Source organism: Lepisma saccharinum, chromosome 1 (genome assembly GCF_977018435.1).
Source record: "Lepisma saccharinum chromosome 1, izLepSacc3.1, whole genome shotgun sequence".
In the NCBI taxonomy this organism is placed as follows: domain Eukaryota; kingdom Metazoa; phylum Arthropoda; class Insecta; order Zygentoma; family Lepismatidae; genus Lepisma; species Lepisma saccharinum.
Window position 1 is genome coordinate 107,079,807 of NC_139229.1, and position 19,233 is coordinate 107,099,039.

At 37.9% G+C, this 19,233-nt stretch overlaps 1 protein-coding gene across 1 annotated transcript in view; it reads right to left on the reverse strand.

Annotated features, from left to right (window-relative positions):
• LOC145986315 (uncharacterized) overlaps positions 1-19,233 on the reverse strand; it is a 151,453-nt gene that overhangs the window by 64,067 nt on the left and 68,153 nt on the right. Inside the window, exon 2 of the mRNA XM_083120221.1 lies at positions 13,455-13,562. The gene's annotated coding sequence lies outside the window, so the exon portion shown is untranslated. The remainder of the gene's footprint in view (positions 1-13,454; positions 13,563-19,233) is intronic.

Consider the following 19,233-nt stretch of genomic DNA (forward strand, 5'->3'; position numbering starts at 1 on the left):
ATAAGTACTGAATTGCGATATATCTCATGTGTGCAAGAAGTGTCGCTCAAGTATTTTCACAAGTGTTCCAAATGTGTAAAGTGTACCAGAAGTGATCAAAAGTAGTTTCTGCAGCACACTTCTTACACACTTTTGGAATACCTTTATATTGGAAGTACTTCTTGCACACTTCCTGTACACTTCTTTTGCTGCACTTTTTGTACACTTCCTGTACACTTTTTAGCACTTCGTGTACACTATTGAAGCACTTCGTGTACACTTCTTGTGCACATTTAATGTGTACAAGAAGTGATCAAAAGTAGTTTCTAGGAAGTGTTCCAAAAGTGTGCAGAAAGTGTATTTTTTTTTACAGTGTGGTACAAAAAGCGAAGTAAAATAAAGCAAATAATAATAATATTAAATATAATATAAATATTCTGACGTCTAAGATTTAAAAAAACTGAGAAATATAAAAACTCGCCAATAAATAGCATGTGTCATAGTTATAGGTGAGTTTCATGTGGCATCAGGTTGCGCACATACGACATGTTTGCGGCCAATTTAGTTTGTCGTTGTACAAGGAAATATCGTGAAATATAGTGAGCTTCTGTTTGAAACACAGAATCGCAAACAAGGTTCAAAGCTCCCTCCCGCCTGCTTGAATTTCGAATGCTTACAAGAACTGGCCTCAATCATTTGCTGTTCGAAGCTACAATTCAGCAGTTCGTGACGCGGGTGAAACACACCTATAACATCCTTGTTGATTTTTTCACTTCACAGATACAAAAACTCAGTACTACAAAAAACGAGATACTGATAGAATATAAATTGTTAAATATAAATGTTACCATTTACAGTTTGCAATAGTTATGAATTACTTTAAACTTCTTGCCTAAATGTATGTACGTAAGTGTATATTTATTCTCATGTGTTATAGTTGATGTTGTGAGTGTATCTGTATATTCCCATGTAATCTGTACTGTATTAACTAAACACGGTCTAGGCCTTCTGTAATCCCGGTAGAAGTGCAAAGAATAAATAAATAAAACATCGACGACACAAAACATCCAATGTGCTAAAACCTTTGACTGCAAAAACATCGACAGCAAGAACATCGATACCGAAAACATAGACGGCAATAACAACGACACCAAAGACATCAACGACAAGAACATCGTCGACACCAAAAAAATCTAACACAAACTATTATGCGTCAAAACATCTACAGCAAAAACCATCGGCTACATTTCATCGACGCTGCAAAACATCGACACGAAGAACATCTATGTCGATGTCATAAACACCGTCAAAATAACGGGCTCGACTTATTGCAGTAACACAAGTGTAGCGGATAAATCTAGTGATAGAATTTACACTTCCGTAATTACAATTACAATATTGTTATCTTAACAAAGCTGAAGGTAAGCTATTGACGTAGAAAGAAAACTATGATAGTGCGCGCAGCTTTCATTTACAATAATTATCTATCTTTATGCATGATCAAAGTTAAATAAAAAGGATTTGGTCCAGTTTTTGTAAATATGAAAATTTAACAGGCAGACTGTTTAATTTTATCGGCACAATATTGGAAATTTTACATTAACTTCTAACAGTGTAGACAATTTGATTGGGCAGAGGGTGAGATAAGGCTATTTTACGAGGGGTTAAGCCCACCTTTTCTTACATATGTAGCATTAAATAATTTAAATCAAAATGCAAGAAATGTATCTGGTAACACTGGATGGGTCGTAATCAGTACCCTTAGACACTAATATAGAACACGAGTACTAACTGGCACTAACTAACTTTATGTTCGTTTTCATCCATATTTCCATTGACTTCTTTGGACAACAAAAGGACAATTTATTTCTAAAAATAAAACACATTCCCGTCCAGTTGCCATGTGAGGATAATAACAGTCTACGCATCCCCAAAACGACATATGCGAACCCCCTCATCATAGATTATCTTCAATCCTTTCGGTTCGATAATGATTCACCATTTTCTTCCCGGAACACGGGAAGCGGATAATAAAGTGCTGCCATCTACATTTCTCATTCGGTGAAGGGTTTGCAGCAAATTGACTTTCCGTTCCTCCACGCTTCTGCATACTTGCGTTTTTCCGTTTCAGTTCTGCGAATGTAAAAAAAAGGCATAGACTCCATAAACCGCAATATTCATTGTCGCTTGATCGCCTACGGGGATTCCTGGGTGCGGGAAAATGGCAGACACCTGGATTTCCAGGAATATAATTACCTGTTTCCCGGGTTCCCGTCGGTGGGGAAAAGAGGGGAAAGACAAGAAGGGAATGGAATTGGGAGGGAGGGGAGGATTAGGAGAAAGACGGAAGAGGAAATTGATATGGAAAAATTAAATATTTGAGTAACGAGAAATCGAAGGGCAGAAACCAGCTAAAAATCAGTTGTTGGAAGGTTACAGGGTAAAATGTAAGGAAAATCAACAATGCTGCGAAAATAGAATCACGTTCTCCAGTTTCAAATATGCTGATAAGATTATTTTTACTTCAAAAACATGGACAATTGTTAAGAAATCAAGTCACCATAATTCTTATGGTCCATAGATTGTGCCATGGGCGCTCCCAGACTTCTTTCCGGGTCAAACAAAACTTTCCCAGTGAGGGCAAGAAATATACGCTTCGAAATTGTTGCAGTATTTTATTTTGAATTATTTGAAAAGGGAATAACATTAATTTTGCTTCCCAACGTAAAAAGCACAATGAATCAGATGAAAATTTTCAGCACTCGTTTCCGCCGGTTTAACAAACGCACCCTTGTCCCCTGCTGGATACGCCTATGGATTGTGTACTATCTTTTATTATCTTTTCCTAGTAAATTTAATATTTCTTTAAACTTCAAATATCTATGTTTTGTTGATAATGTTCTTTTTATATATAATATTCTGTGTAACACTTATTTATTTGACATCATTGACGTTGCTATGGTAACAAAAAATACCAGTTATTTAGTAATGTAATTAACACACACCCACGTATTTCTGGAATATTGGACCTGGGGAAAACTTAATTGTGAATAGTATTTAATAGCAATGCATATTACGAAGTATTCATGATCTTAGCGCAATATTATGGAAGTTTGAGATATTCTAAAACATCTTAGCTGCTGCATTTTTGTTTCCAAAAATCTGTTCATAATAGCTTTCAGAAACAAGCGAAGAGAATTCCAGTGGAAAGTCTTAAGTAATCCTTACATTGTCCGACAAAATATGTCTCTGGAATGTATTTTATTTGCCCATCTTGGTTCCTGCAAATGACCTGTTGCATTCTTGCTGCAATTGTCTACAAATTTTGTGAATATTTTTCAGTCAATTTTAGATTGAAAGGAGTAAATGCTTGCGTATTTACGGATACTGAGCCCTCATCTGGTATCCTTGTATCCTTGAATGAAAGACGTTTGATATAACAATAGACTGCTCAGGAGGCCAAACTTGGATGCACGTTTATGTTCATTAGGTCCTATGTATCGTATCGCCTCACCATTAATCTGTTGTTATGATTTCGTCACTCTTTAGGTGACACCAAAGGTGAAATAAACCAGGAATTACAATACTGAAAAGGAGAGGTGAAACAAGGGCGCGAGAAAGGACGAGATAGCCAAATACGGAGAGAGAATATAAAAAAAGATAAGAAATGATAAGACAAGAGAGGGGTGGACGGACGAAAAGAGAGAGGAAGAAAGAAGGAGAAAATAGAAGAAAGGGAAAGGGAGTTATGAAGAGAGAAAATGGGATGGAAAGAAAAGACAGGCGCAAGATATACTGTTATGTGAAACGTTAAAAAAAAACTGGTAGCAACAATTCTGGTTCATCTTCAGAATAACACTTTGTATCTACAGAGGATTTTACTATAAAAACTAGCGTACACTGAAACAACCGTACTTTGTATCTATTAAATACATTTGATTTTTCGTTGATCAACCTAGTAGTAAAACTTTACATACTGACTGAAAGCAACCTGATAAGTGTTTTTCTGATCGTATCTGCAACAGATTGCTTCTTGTCAAACAAATTGTCTGGATCAAACGGCCACAGCTTATATACTCAGGGTTTTTGATTTCAACGAGTGCCCAAACCACTCAACATGTCGCCAACTCGCATTCTATACAAAACGAGATTTCTCTTATTTGAATACTACCTCAGGCCCCCTCCAACACGCTTCTGGTAGGCTCGCAAGGAGAGAGGTTAAGTTCTCATTGGCCGAGAAGAAAAAAGAACTTGAACGGTTAGGGTGTGCAATAACAATCGTCACACATTCTCACATGTGTCACGCGCGAGAGCACGCTTTCATCTGAATGATGTCATTCCCTCCCCCCTCGTCTTTCAAGATTCTTACGGGCCAATAAGGACAAGGGGCAAGAATATGGAGCGATGTCATTGGCTGGGGCTTCTATCATAGTCCTATTAACGGCAAAGGTCCGCCCAGAACTTACTATTTTTTTATGTATTTTTTGTCCATCATGCCATCACCTCCTACCCTCCACCCGATCTGACTAACCAGCTCCAAAACTCCACTTTTTTTTTCCAACCCTCCTTTTTGGTTTCCTTTGAGGGTAGGAGCCACAAAGTGGAGGTTTTGGGGAGTACGTGGCACGGTAAGGCTTAATTCTTGATAACCTGAAGAAGGGGAGGGGGGGGGAGAAAAAACGGGATACGTTCTTTAGCTTTTTTTATACATAAGGACAGGCATAATCCGAACAGCCTTCATAGCCACGTGGCCAAATAATGTAGTCACCCAACAATCTCCTTGCCTGTTTTTTTATATACATGCATGCATCCCTTATTTTATTTCCTTTTTTTCAGGATCTCCTTTTTTTAGGAAAAAAGGGGGGGATTCAGCTACCGGATGCCAGGTACCTGAGATTCTACCTTCTTCTCCCTTGCACATCCCCCTCTAAACCAAAGAACGACAGTCAAATTGCGAAAAAATCTGCCTCGCACCCCCCTCCCCCCACCTCAGAGCCTGTAAAGAAAAGACAACATATGCAAACCTGACTGGGGTCAAAGACTTTTATTTTTTTTTACCCAAAGAAATCTACCGAAAAAAACGGCAAACCGACGTAGATGGGTCCTCAAAGTCCTTTTGCATAACGTGTGCGAGGCATGCAGTTGAGAACGTGGACGCTTTCCCCATATTTACCCCAACGGCACGGGTGCTCCCCCTAAAAAAAATCCCCATATTTTTTTTAACAAGACAAGGTTTAAAAAAATGGCTTGTGCGGATTATTCATTCAGCTTTCCGCGTGCATGTTGCAACAACACTTAGTACTAGAGTGTAACCAATTGTGCTTTGCATGGAGAGCCATTGTCGGATGCGTGTACATACCAGTGGGACAGTTATGTTCCTGACATTGTTCACGACTTGTTCGTCATGCGTTTCTGCTTGTTAACTTTGTTAACTTCTGACGCCAGCTGCAGACAAGAAAGGGGGGGGGGTGTCAACGAAACATTCAAACTAGAACGAAAAGTTGCTCTGTGGTAAGGAAAGATATCACTGGTTTTACAAAATCTACATAACCGGTGGAAGCACATCTTTCATTATGATAATTATATCGCAGTGGGGGGGGGGGGCTAGCGCTTTCAATTGTAGGACAACTGATTAGTATAGGCTCCCCCACCCCCACAGGAACGTCTTAGTCCACTCTGGAATAATCTTAGCCTACCCACTTGTGCAACCCATGAAATGTTCATTCATAGTATAACAAGCGCTCTCTCTCTCTCTCTCACACACACATATATATACAGGGATAAATAGAAAGGGAGAGATAAAAAAAGGCAATGGAATGAAATGGATTAGAATGTAACAGAATTAGAGTGATAAGTGAAGTAAAATTAAAGAGAACGAGAAATAAAAGATACCGAAAGAGAGAGAGAGAGAATGATAGGAAAAGAGAAAGAGGTAAAGAAAGATAAACAGAGGAAAAAGAAAACTAGAAAAAGAGAGAACAAAAAATTGGGAAAGATTAAGAAAGAGAGAGGAGAAGAGAAAAAAGAGAAAGAGACAGACAGTGCATGAAGGAAATAGAGATAGAAATTAAGAATGATGGAGAAACAAAGAAAGATATACAGAAAAAAGAAAGAGAATGAAACAAATGAAGAAACTGATAAAGAAAGAGATGAACCGGGGGAAAAGAGGCACACAGAGAGAGAATGACAGTACAGAAATGTGAAGAAAGAAAAACAGAAAGAGAGGTAATTTTACAATGACTGAAGCAGAGCCAGATTGAAAATATTTCGCCCTCAAGGAAAAAAAAGTCTGGCAAGACCTGGTAAGGTATGGATATTTATTTGTGTGTGTGTTTCATTAGCTATTCCACCAATTATCTATTTTTCCATATTGATACTAAATCCTAGGCAAGATCAATCCACAATTGAACATTCTCACCAATTTCCTTCAGATCAATCTTAATATTATCATTCCGTCTTCGTCGTGGTTTTCCTACAGGTTTCTTACCACCAAGTTTCCCAACAAGTATCCTACACACTTCTCTATTTTCTTCCAAGCCTGCTACATTGCCTGCCCACCGACGTCCTCTTAATATATTTAATTTAATGATAATAAGATCAGGAGACAAATACACATTATTTAGTTCAGTGATATGTAACCTTGTCCACTCACCTGTTCCATTTCTTTTAGGTCCAAATATCTCTCTCAATATTTCATTTTCAAAAACTCTTAATTTATATTTCCCCTTTGGTTTTAAGAGACTATATTTCACATCCATACAAATTTACAAATAAAATTCCGCTCTCGAAAGCCATAAAACAGCGGTGATGAAACTCGATGCGCTGACCACGCGGCACCCATGGGCGGAGTTTGAGCTTTTGCTCTGGGAGAAGCATATGATGTACCCGAGGGTTATTGAATATCCCCTAGTTTATAAGGGGTCCGGAGGCCTTCCCCGGAAATAAAATAAACAACAACTTAAAAACACTGAGTTTTAGGCCTTTTAGATTTGAAAATGTTAAATATCCTCGCTTAAGGAAACAAATATTAATTAGTATATTGGTTGTCAGTTTTAAAAGAAGCAAAACAGTACGATTATTGCATTTTGCATTTCATTATTTTTTTATTGATACAATACTTGTTAGAAAAGTTACGGTACAATAGTAAGCTTCAGAAATTTAAGAAAAATTAAATTGAAAAGTTCTTTTGATGCCTCAGCAGTAACTGTTGACTCAACACAAAGTCATTTTACGTTTTACTTACTTCAAACTGTACACATCAATTACCGCACATGCCATCATGCCAAACGTCAAGATTTGCGGTATGGCTTTTTTATTATTCTCTTTTAAATTTTGGGGACCAGGCCCCCCCTGGCCCCTCCAGAACTCCGCCTATGGCGGCACCCAATGAAGAATAAGCTTGGCGCGCTGTTCGGAGGATTTCTCAGAACTAACATCAGGGTTGTCCAAAGTACGGCTCGCCCAGAGTCTTCACTTGGCCCGCCTTCGTACTAATAAAACGGGTGATTTTATTTTGGGGCATAATTTTGGTGCAAGTAAAATCTAATAAGACCCGCGACAAAGTAGTAAGTTGGGCCTGAATACAAATCATGTTTGCACACTCATGATTTCGTTTTCATTTGTGTTATTTGGCGTCGCTTTTTGGCACTTTTTGCTAATCGAGACGATGAGGATGAGTGATATGATGAAATTGTTGAAGGGACACTCGCAAAAAACACCGGTGTCATGTCGGGACTAGAACCTCGAACTCCTGGCGTCGTGCCTTCCCGATGGCGCAGTGGTAGCATCGTTGCCTTGTAATCAAGGGGTTCCGGATTCGATACCCGGTGGAGGCACATAGTGGTTCGGATCCAACCTTAAACTGTAGGTTCAGTCCCAATTAGCCTTACTATGCATAAAGTGGACTTAAAACACCAAATCAATTCAATTCAATCCTGGCGTCGTAGCGAGATGTGTTAACCACTCCGTGACAGAGGTTGGCTCATTTAGATTATAAGCAAGTTTCTTCAAAAAGAAATACATTTTAGAAAAAGTGGTTACTGAAACATGTCTAGGGTCAAGCAGAAAGTTGAGTTGCTGCATTTCATGAAACATATGATATTAAGTTGTTGGCTTGCCTACACAAGTACCAATAGATCTGACAGTTTTATTATTTGCAGAAACCCTGTATAACACTAGCACCTATTCACTTTGGAAAAGTCTTGCCGCAGGGTAATAAATCTATCATGAGAACGTTAGTGCGAAGGAGGAAAGAAGGAGAGGGGAGTGTATGGCGTGGGGACGGTGAATCAATGAATGCAACCGCACACCCACGGGGTCTCGTGGTTCTTTTAAAAAATTGAAAAATCTGGCAGCCTCAAGGAAGCAGTAAAATAGCTCCTCCATCGCACGAGATTAAAAAAGAGAAAGAAGATCCCAAAGGCAAACAAGCCATGCGAGGCAGTCTATGGGAAAAGATTGTAATTTTTTACCTCCTCGTCCTTGACACATGGTAGCAAAATGAAAGGGTTTACACTTGGGGATTCCCAGCAAGACATGGAGGAGGATGGCGATGAATACTGAAGTTTTCGCTTGGATTCTCACCTCACAAAAATTCTGGTTGCTTTCTCATTCAATTCGGAGTATTTCGTTTTTCAGGAACTAATTTTAAACTCTTTGCTTTGTAACAAACTTTGAACATTTTCCCGCTTATATATGAGAACATTCATTTTTACTAAACATAACGGAACGCGTTAATTTAAAAGAGACAAAACAGGAACCCATTCATTTTTCAAGAATGAACCTGGAAAGGGTTTCTTTTTTGAGGAACGAACCTGGGACCAGTTTAGTTTTTAAATTATCTAGGCATACATTCTTTTTTTTTAATAACATTCTTTGCGTCCCTTTTCTAGGGAAAATCTTGGAAATGCTTTCCTCTTATTTTCTATTTACTTTTTTTTTTTTAAAAAAAAAGCTACGAGCTCGGGAAAATCTTTATAACGGTAATGAAGTTTTGAAGTTCCTTTTGCGCATAATTGTTATTTTATTTTATTTATTTTTATTTTTTTGAAACATTGAGAATCGACAGTTCATTGTAAAGGTTGCGAAAGAGTTTTGGAGTATGTACAGTGTAGCAGGAGGCCTAATAAAGGTAAGTAAGTGCCTAAGTAAGATTTCAAAATCATCAACAATTTCTCTCTCCATAACTTGGACTGAAACTTGTTCCAACTTTTATGAATTGGAACAAGCTCTCTTTAGGAAAATTTGGTCCATTGCTGGAATTCGTGCATTTATGCAAAAAAAAATAAAAAAAAATAAAAAATGAATAAGATATTTATGATTTAGGAAGACCGGTACAGGTAGAGAAACAGAGGAAATAGCTAGAAAAGGAAATCAAAGCTATATAAAGCCTGGTGTAAGTGGGAAAATAATAGTTTGAAGCAGTCAAAATACGGAAGCGTGAAGATAACTCAAAAATACGGGAAGCAAACCAATGGAGAATAGCTGAAACAGAAAGAAAAACTAAAAACCTTGAATTGTAAAGGAATTCCAACGAAAATTATAGTCTGCAAAAAACAAAAACTGTAATGCAATGCGAATGCAAAGGATATACAGTAGTAATAAAAGTTTAGAAGAATGAAAATCCGACATGTAAATAATTCCAAGAACTAAGTTTGAAGTGTAAGACTGTACAACAAGCAGTGGTAAAACAGTAAAAAAGCTAGTATGTATGTGCCTCTGCGATGGCGTAGCGGTAACGTCGTCACCTTGTAATAAAGGGGTTCGATACACGGTGGAGGCACATGGTTGGTTCGGATCAAACTGTATGTCCGGTCCCAATTTGTCTTTCAGTGCATAAAGTAGACTTAAACAAGCTAGAGTGAATCTTGAAACAAAGTAATACATAAATACATAACAAGGAAAATGATTAATATGAATAGCAATCCAACAGAAATAAATTAGAAGAATATGTAAAAATGATGTGTAACGAAAGCTAAAATAAGCAATAGGAGTAGGGGAGAAGTGTGGTAGACGACAAACAAGAAACATCCAAGTTCTTCCAATTTGCCAATTGAGCAGCGATCCTACCAGGAAATCCGGCGGTGTCGACCGTCGACCGAAATCCCTTTGGTTGGTGCCACTTTAAAAAGAGGACAACAGAGAATCTTCCCTTGAAAGAGCTGTTCATCCCGATGGAAGAAGAAAAAAGAGCACTTGTTATTCCCATATGCAATGCGTTGCGGTACAATACGATGATATCGTATGGAAAGAAAAAAGATTGGGAGGAGAGGAAAACCAAATTTTGCAGCATAAAAATAAAAGTAGGAAGTTGGGGGTTGAGGGAGGTCCGACCAGACTCCCCGCTTTGGCAACTGGGTGGGTGGGTAGGAAAGGGATGCAAAAGAAGTATTGATCGGAATGAGTCATGGTGAGTTAACACGCGCTTTCACAGAAATCAGAAGGGGAGAGAAAAAAATGAGGGTGCACTACCAGACTTCTTGGGCCATCGCTTCGGGACTCAAATTCCCCCTCCTCCCCCTCTTCCCCTTATCTTCCGTCCTTCAATTTTTTTCTCTCTCTCCCCACGCTCTCTGTCACGCAACGAGTTATTCCGGGGCGATATTTCCAAGCTAGTGGTTGGATTCAAAGGTGATTTTCTTTCCTACGAAATTGTGAATGAATTTTTATTCGACGTTCGAGGACCGCGGCCGGTCGATCGATAACTTTAAAGTCTCTATTCGATTTGTTGTGATGGGAAACGAATCTTATACTCGAGCAGTTTCGGTACCAAACAGCACAGTCACTCGAAAGGAAAGGTTGCAGTGAAGTTTCAAGTTCAACTACGGTACGAAATAGGCAAGGATAATTTACGACAGGAGTTACAATTGTTTCCTACAGACGACTTTGCAAATTCCTTCCGTTACAATGTGAGAACGCATTTGTTGAATGTCGAATGACGTTGAACAAATTGAGGGCTACATAAAGGAATAAAACTAGGTCATATGCAATCTACAACATCATTGGTTCTTTAACTCGCGTCATCAATTTTAATATTGAAACATAATTCTTTCCACGCTTCTTTTCGTGCAGTCTACTAATCTAATTTCTTCATTTTCTTGATGTGTTTAATTGTTGATTTAATTATAATATATTATTAATGATAGTGAATTAGAGGAGCAATGTAATATTGTGAAACGTTTTGCAGATTTACTAACAGTAAGACAGAAATGGAAAAGAACTGACTCTACAGACCTCATTCTTCATTTGTTACATCGTTATTTGGTAGCATGCATAACTGTGAAACAGCTTTATTCCACAAAATGAACTATAGTTCAAATCACAAACCCTGACACCTTCTGTAAACAAAACCACCTGCATGCAGAAAGCATTGCAAACTCATAGAAGTAAAATAATCCACACGAAAATCCAGCGTTGTTACAGGATTCATTACGTAAAGTAAAACAATGGCAAATTTGTAGTATGGGATACGCTGCCGCAAATGACGTCTCACTTTAAACGCAATGCTCTTTCTTTTTTTACTTATTGCTTCACCTTTATGGTTAACTCTTTGCACCAGTAATCATTTCCCATAAATTTGGCTTCTTTCTTTGAATATATTTTACTTGCATTTTTTAGACAAAATGATATAACATGGTAATGTATATTTCTAAGGTTTGATATAGATAGGAGTGTATTTGAAATTTGTTTGTAAATTTTATGTAAATTGTATCTTATGTAAATAAAATATATAATGGGCATAAACAGCCATATGCATTGCTGTAAGTCCAATAAATATATTGATGATGATCAAAACAAGACAAAAAGTTCGTCAATTTATTGCGGTTGGAAACTTTGACAAGCATCCTAATAACGATTTTTGTTCCGCACTTCGTAAAATAACTTGGTGACATGGCAAGGCAAGATAAGTGTGAACATTTTGTAGTAATATAACTTTCAATGAGCTTAGAGATTTGTGTACATAATGATATTTTATAACATTGGTTATTTTCTAAAAAATAATCATGTGAACAGGAAGGAAGTAGTGCAACTTAGTAATATTGCCTGACTTAGCCTTAGAAAAATAACATGCCGAGTTCTATGCGTGAGGGAAAGTCTCCGTTTACTCCGAGCTTGTTTTCAAAACACCAGCAAGGACAGCCTTTGAAAAGGGGTGAGAAACAGATTCTACTCAATATTTATGTAACGTTCTGTCAGTGGTATCCTGAGAAACCAGTAAATGAAGTGGTTAAGTTGGTATCCCACTGCAGTGGTGTGTCAGTGTCTGCAGTTTTAAGGGTTATGAAAGAGAGAATGACCGGGAGAGTAACAATGTATGCGGCTGCATATTCGTCTGATGTTTTGAGAACGCGTTCTCACATTCAGAGGCTCTTATATAAAATGAATAGGTGAGGCGAACTATGAGTGTAACAGCAGATGATTGCGGTCATGGATCAGCTGACGCGGAGTGATACATCGAATCGGTGAGACCGTTTGTTTACAGAAGGTCTCAGGGATGGTGATTTAGACCTTACATTAAACCAAAATTGCGGAGTTTGCTCAATGACACTCACAACAATAGTACTTCATCTTTAGAATTCTCTACATCAAATTATGTTCATATTTTAAAAACAATTTTGGTATTATTGTCGCATTTTAGTTTATGAATTATATCTCTAAAATGAATTTCAATTTCATATGTCTTGTGACGTTGAGAGCAAACTCTACCAACAGTAGCGGCGATTGACCGCCAAAACTTCGGGGCAATTTACTTTTTCTTGGTAGACAAAGCTTAGCATGAAGAGACCATAATGTGGGTGCAAAAAGTGGCAAAAAGTGGGGGCAACTGACCTTCCCCCACGCCACCCTAATCGCCGCCACTGCCTGCCGAAGTAATTAGGTACATTTACAAATCGAGGATTGAAAAGAAATGAAGGGAACACGCATTGTTCCAACAACACGTTACGAACGAAAAATAGGTTTGTTTGTCAAATGGTTGACTCAGTTTAAAAAAAAGCATTATAATTATCGACCCTGTGTCTGAACGATAGGTTTCAGGTTTATAAAAACAGTGTAGACTTTTTAAGAAAATAATCACTAATGACGAAACAGAATAATCATGGAATAATGGAATCAGTAGAGGAAGGTATTCGTCGAATTATTCTCCTAGTAAGTTTTCAATGAAATGGTATAAAATACAAATAACCTGTTTAAGTGTGTGCGCGCGCGTGTTACTCACCCATAAAATCAAAACTATTAGTAACCGGGAAGATCAAGTCTGGTCCCTTATCAGTCAAAATATTATTTGGGTTTCGTTTAAAGACATTGAAGACGTATAATAAAATTTTGCACTTTTACACGTCATCATCTAGTGTTTATTTATTCTACATTCTTCTTTGCCTCACTCTGGCAGTAAAAATAATGTAAAATAAAGAGAGAACACCAACAGAAGTATTTCTATGTGTTTATATAAGAACTTTAAAAGCATTATCACCTACCTTGAGTTTCCACGGTGCTGATTTGGCTGTCACCACGGGGAAAGTAATTCTCTACGTGAGCTGTTCATTGGAGGTTTTGTGCGCTTCGATATCTGATTGGTCCTCCGTCTGCAAATACAAGAAAATTATAATTAGCATAAATCGGAAGGATAAGAGGCTGTGTGTTTAACATATAGACATTAGAAGATCAACACTATTGCATCTATTTCTTTACTCATATGGACTAATTGGATTGATTTGTTGTTTTAAGTCCACTTTATGCACAGTAAGGCTAATCGGGACTGGACCTACACTGGACCTACACTGGATCCGAACCACTATGTGCCTTCACCGGGAATCGCTACCACTGCGCCAACGGGGAGGCCGCATATGGACTAATGTAATGTAAGTACAACCCAGGACATCTCTAGATCGTCTACGAAACGAAGATGGACCTCCCGGTAGCGTAGTGATAACTCTGTCACCTTGTAATCAAGCGGTTCCGTGTTGGATTTCCGTTGGAGGCACACTACAGAGTGTTCGGATACCACTTTAAACTCTAGCTCCAGTACTGCTTAGCCTGTATGATCATAAAATGGACTATAAAAACAAACTTTGACCTTTGACGAAATGCAGGCTTTATATTCCTCAAGTTCAGAGGTCCCATATGAATTGAATTCCGAAGCTACTGAAAGGATATATAGTTCTAACGGGTACAATATGTTGTCATACGCATGCACAAAAAAACGAAGTGCACAAGAAAAAGCGTACACAAAATGTTCAAACTATACGTATTATGCTACTACAATTGGTGAATACTAATGTGGATTCTCAACAAATAGAGGCACCACAGAGCGATTACTTATCATGCAACAAATAATTAACCTGAGTAAAACTCTGGTTAGTGTCTATGGAATAGACTTACATTATTCATTGAAGTGCAATGAAGCATTTGACAGGAGAAATAGAGGAATGCTTACACAAGCACTTTAACACTTTTTAATCCCAAGAAAACTAATTTATTTAAAAATGACGTTAGTGCAAACTACTTCAAAAGTCAATGTACGGTAAAATAATAAGGAAGAATATTACGTAAAAAAAAGAGACAATACAGGAAGATGGATGCCAACATTATTTATATATTATCTTTGCATAACATGTCAGAGAAGCAGACAAAAGAAATGTTTCAAAGTAGAACAAGCAACTACTAACTTAGGATTACATGTAAATGCACACAAAAAAGTACATGACCATAAATCCAGAAAACAGGAAAGAACTAAAGACATTTCAATATGTGAACAAAAGATTCAAATGGGTGAACACATTGGTTTCATTATTGATAACTTGCATAATTTAAATGATATTATTGAAGAAGGGATTCAAGCAGGTAATAAGGCCTATTATGTGGAATGAACTTTTTCCTTCCATAACGTCCCTCATCAATCGTAACAACTTAAAAACATTTTTTTTAAAAAAAATGTACTGTTAGATGAGCAGTATCAGTAGTCAAGCACTCACGAATAGCAGCTACCTCTATTCTTACTTTTCCTCTTTATTAACTCTCCCTGAGTTCGCAAATCTTTGACTATATTTTATTCTTATTTTAATGTACATATTTTTTTATTATCATCTTAATTTGTATTAATCTTAACTAGTTCAAGCAAAATCGTGCTTATTCAAGTGTTTATTCTTTGATGTGAGTGAGTCGTCTCAATTATTGTGTATTTCTTGTAGTACTATGGTGGATGCGTATTCAATTAGATTATAGGCAGAACAGCCATCCATAGGTTAAATGTCGCCATTGAATCAACAAGAATTTAATTGAACTGAACATACAGTTATAAAAGAGCAAGTTAATAAGAAGACTTTGCGAAAAAACTTTGATTAGACGGACCTGTTGTAAAATATGGTTCAGAAGTTTGGTCATTCATTAGAAACAATTAACTATATCTTAGTATATTCGAATTGGAAAGAATGTGGCCGGAAAATTTGTGGCCCTATTAAAGCAACAGTCTGATACAGAAAAGTACTGTTTATTTTGTGTTGGGAAAAGCTCACACCTGAGTCGGCATTCTGTTTCTTGTTTCAAAATATGTTCACTGGAGAAGTTGAAATAAGATCCGATGATTCTCGAAATCACTTCCTCAGAAATCAACTGCCTGGGACAAAGCGTTTACAGATTATGCTAGAATTTACCTTTTTGACAAGTTATGATAAATTTATTAGGCATCGAAACCCTGATGTGCTCTTTTTTATGAAATTATTCATTCTCAAAGTAGCCATTAGCCAAAAGAGGAGGAAATAAACTTAAAATAAAAATTAGCACGTAGGATATTCAAATAATGGAAATAATATTATTTCTTTTTTAAAAAAGAAGAAGTATGTACTACAAGAGTCAAATGAAAACCTTAAAAGTCCAATAAAAATTGTAGAACAGACTGTATACAGTTCAAAATTTACATAAGGTATCAACTGTTATTTACAAAACAACCTCAAGACTGCAACACTAATCAAGTGAGTTTCAAAACGTCATTTTTGCCTCTACCCACTTGCTCCAGTAAAGAGGAATGGTTTCCTGCACTCTGTCAGCCTAAAATTTATAGAAATTTCTCGGCAAATGAAAATTCAATATCTCTGTGCATGCTTACCACACCAACAAATTTACTAATGGAGAAGAAAATCTGACAATGGACTAAGCTCGCAGACTGATGGGTGGAAAGGCCTTTGCAGTGGCTCATAAGTGACTGCACGTGGACCCCGAAGACATTTTCTTCCTAAGGTATAGCTACAGACACTAACTAAAAGTTGAAAATATATCTAGATCAGCAATAGGTCTGTGCTAAAATACAGCCAGCTTGTGCAACCGTACATACAGAAATCTACTAGATAAGAAACAAAAAACAAATGAAGGTTTTGATTTGACTCTCCTTTGTGTAGCCTATAATTGAGGAGTTAGCTCCAATAAGGGCACATACCGGTATGTGCACTTTTTATAGAGAACACTTTAAAAGATTCACCATGTTTTTCTCCACTAGTCTGTGTAAATTCTCTGGGGTATTTCAATTTTTGAGTGTGGTGGCCCTGTTTGCTTGAACAAATGCGCAATGAAAATGATCTTCCATTTCGTGTGTTTTCTAGCATTGGACGGTATATGTTCGTTATATTTAGAAGATTGGTGTAAAAATGAGTAGGCCTACTACTACTAATTCAGAGCCAGCATTAAAGGTTTCCAAACTGGCTGGAAAGAAACCGGTGAACAAGGGTGAATGGAAACAAGTAGTAAATAAGAGAAACAGAAATTCAGGAACGCCTTGGAGCCTATGTTTTTGAAAAATCCTATTGATCGGATCAACTTCCGAATACAGTCGTATGTGCAAATGAAATACAGAGCTGATGGAACTTTGCTGGCTCCACCTACTTATGAACCTACATTTTGCCCTTTTAAGTACTGGAAAAGTGTGACCGATCTGTGTTGCGCACTATTCATCCAGATGGTGCTAAAGCAACAGGAATCAAAAGTGCAAAATTGGCAGATGTAAGGTCACTGTTCAAGTTCATGGACCAAGAGAGTTTTCACTGGATAGAAGTACTACTAGAGGAAAGTGTACCACATCGTCTAGATGAATCCATTGTTCAGGAAATTAGTGATGAAGATAGTGATGGAAATGGAAATTGAAAAGTTGGAAAATTACAGAATTATATTTTTTTATAACATGTGTGAGTCGTTAATATAATTTAGCTATTCTTGGACACGAGCAGTTCTTAAGACATTACTTGCCAAAAGCATATGTATGTTTTTGGTTTCAGTCGTTCTACATAAGAAGGGCATATAACATGAATGCAAAAAGTTTGTCATATCGGTATAAAAACAGACTAATAGCTGCATATTCATTTTGTTTCATGTATAGAGAATATGATATTTGTTTTCTTAATTAATAAGCATCAATTTGTAATAAACATGTATTAGTATTACTGTAACAAATCTTTCACAGCTGATTTCCCGAAAACTGCCATTTCCTCTATGTGCCTTTTTTTCGAGCTAACTCCTCAATTTTGCTTTACAGGACCAGTTGGAGGGGTAATGTAAGGACAAAATAGGAACGACAACTCGCGAAATCAGAAGTTCGCTGTATCTTGAATGTCATTGCCTTTATCTCGAAAATGCAGAATGGATACCTGATATCTAATGAGACAAAAAATTAAAACAAGATCTTCGAATGCTTCTTTACAAAAAGTTGCAAAGGTTCCTGATCTGATCTGTTGAACGCAACGACGCAACGGCTGAGCAGCGACTTATATTGGCTCACCGGGGCGGCCCTTGGTGTCTGGCGCTGGCAATGCCGCTCGCCGTGCCGTGACGGACCGGCCAAAGGACGACGGCATCAGGTCGATATGTCTGCGCCGAGAGAAGGAACTGCAAAGGAGGTTGTCGTAGGTTAGGGTGGAGGAGAGACCTTGCAATCGCTTCCTTCAAATCCCGTCCTGAGCTCTGCGCTTCAAGGGAGGGAGGAGAAAATAGCAGACGAAAAGATGGCGATGAAGTTGCCATAACATTTTATATGGCCCTTTTTACCTCTGTGTGGGCTTATTTATTGGAATACGAACATTGTCGATACAAATTCCCTGAATATACCCGGTTCTTGCACGCATCTTCAAATTCTGCCTCTCCTTATCTATGTTTAGAACATTCTTAAAGTGGAAATATGCATTTACATTTGCTATTCTTATTTAGCGTCGCCTTTCTTCAACTTTTGGATAACCGAAACGATGAGGACGAATGGAGATGTGGTGAAATTGATGGAAGGACACTCACAAAGAATGCTCTCCTCCAGGATCAGAACGCAGGGAGTTCTAAAGTTCAGCTGTACAGTCACCGGCAATAAAAAATAGAACATCTACATCCTGGAATGCTCGTTTCCCTGCAAGGCGTTGTGTGTGTTGCCTAGCCCTAAGACGATAAGTAGATTTTAATAGAAAATTTTCAATGACTTGTTCTACCACGAACGTAGAATTAGGTAACACACATAACGCTATGCAGGGAAGCGAGTATTTCAGGACCTAGGTGTCGTATTTTTATTGGCGGTGACTGTACCTTTGGCCAAAAACCCGTTACAATATTCCAAACTTTGAAATATTTTATCTGCTTAGAACTCCTTCTAGAGCATTATCGTTAATCTTCGTGTGGTTTGCTTTCGATATTCTCTAGACATTTGCAACAGTTTCGCGGCTAATTGAACCTGTTAAACTATTGCGAATATGTACACAACAGCAAAAGCAAATCACACGAAGATTCACGTGAGAATTCTAAGCAGATGCACAAATTTTTCAAAATGTAATCGCCTTGTAATCTAGGAGTCCAAAATTAAGCTCTAGTTTCGTAGTCGGGTGTAAGGGGCGACGCTTTGTGAAGACACCCAAGGGTCAACCTCCCTTTCACGTAGTACACCGCGGACTGTCTTTTGCAGACTAGCAGGGCTCTGGCGTCTGGACCCATGGCCAGTATAATCTTCTATGGGACTTGTGTTGCGTCCTGCCCATAGTGTTTGTAGTTTTTGTTCCTTCATCTGTTGTCACATATCATCCTCATAGCCAAAAGTCGCAGAAACGCGAAGTAAAATAAATCAATTCATTTATTCTAGTTATGTCACTTTTTGTACCACTTTTGACTGATCGCGACGAGGATATATTTATGTACATGGTTAGGCTGGGATTCGAAGTTCTAACCCAAGACGCCTGGCGTCCTAGCGCGCCATGCTAACCACTCCGCCACGGCGGTTGGCAGCACGGGTTTTGATTGAAT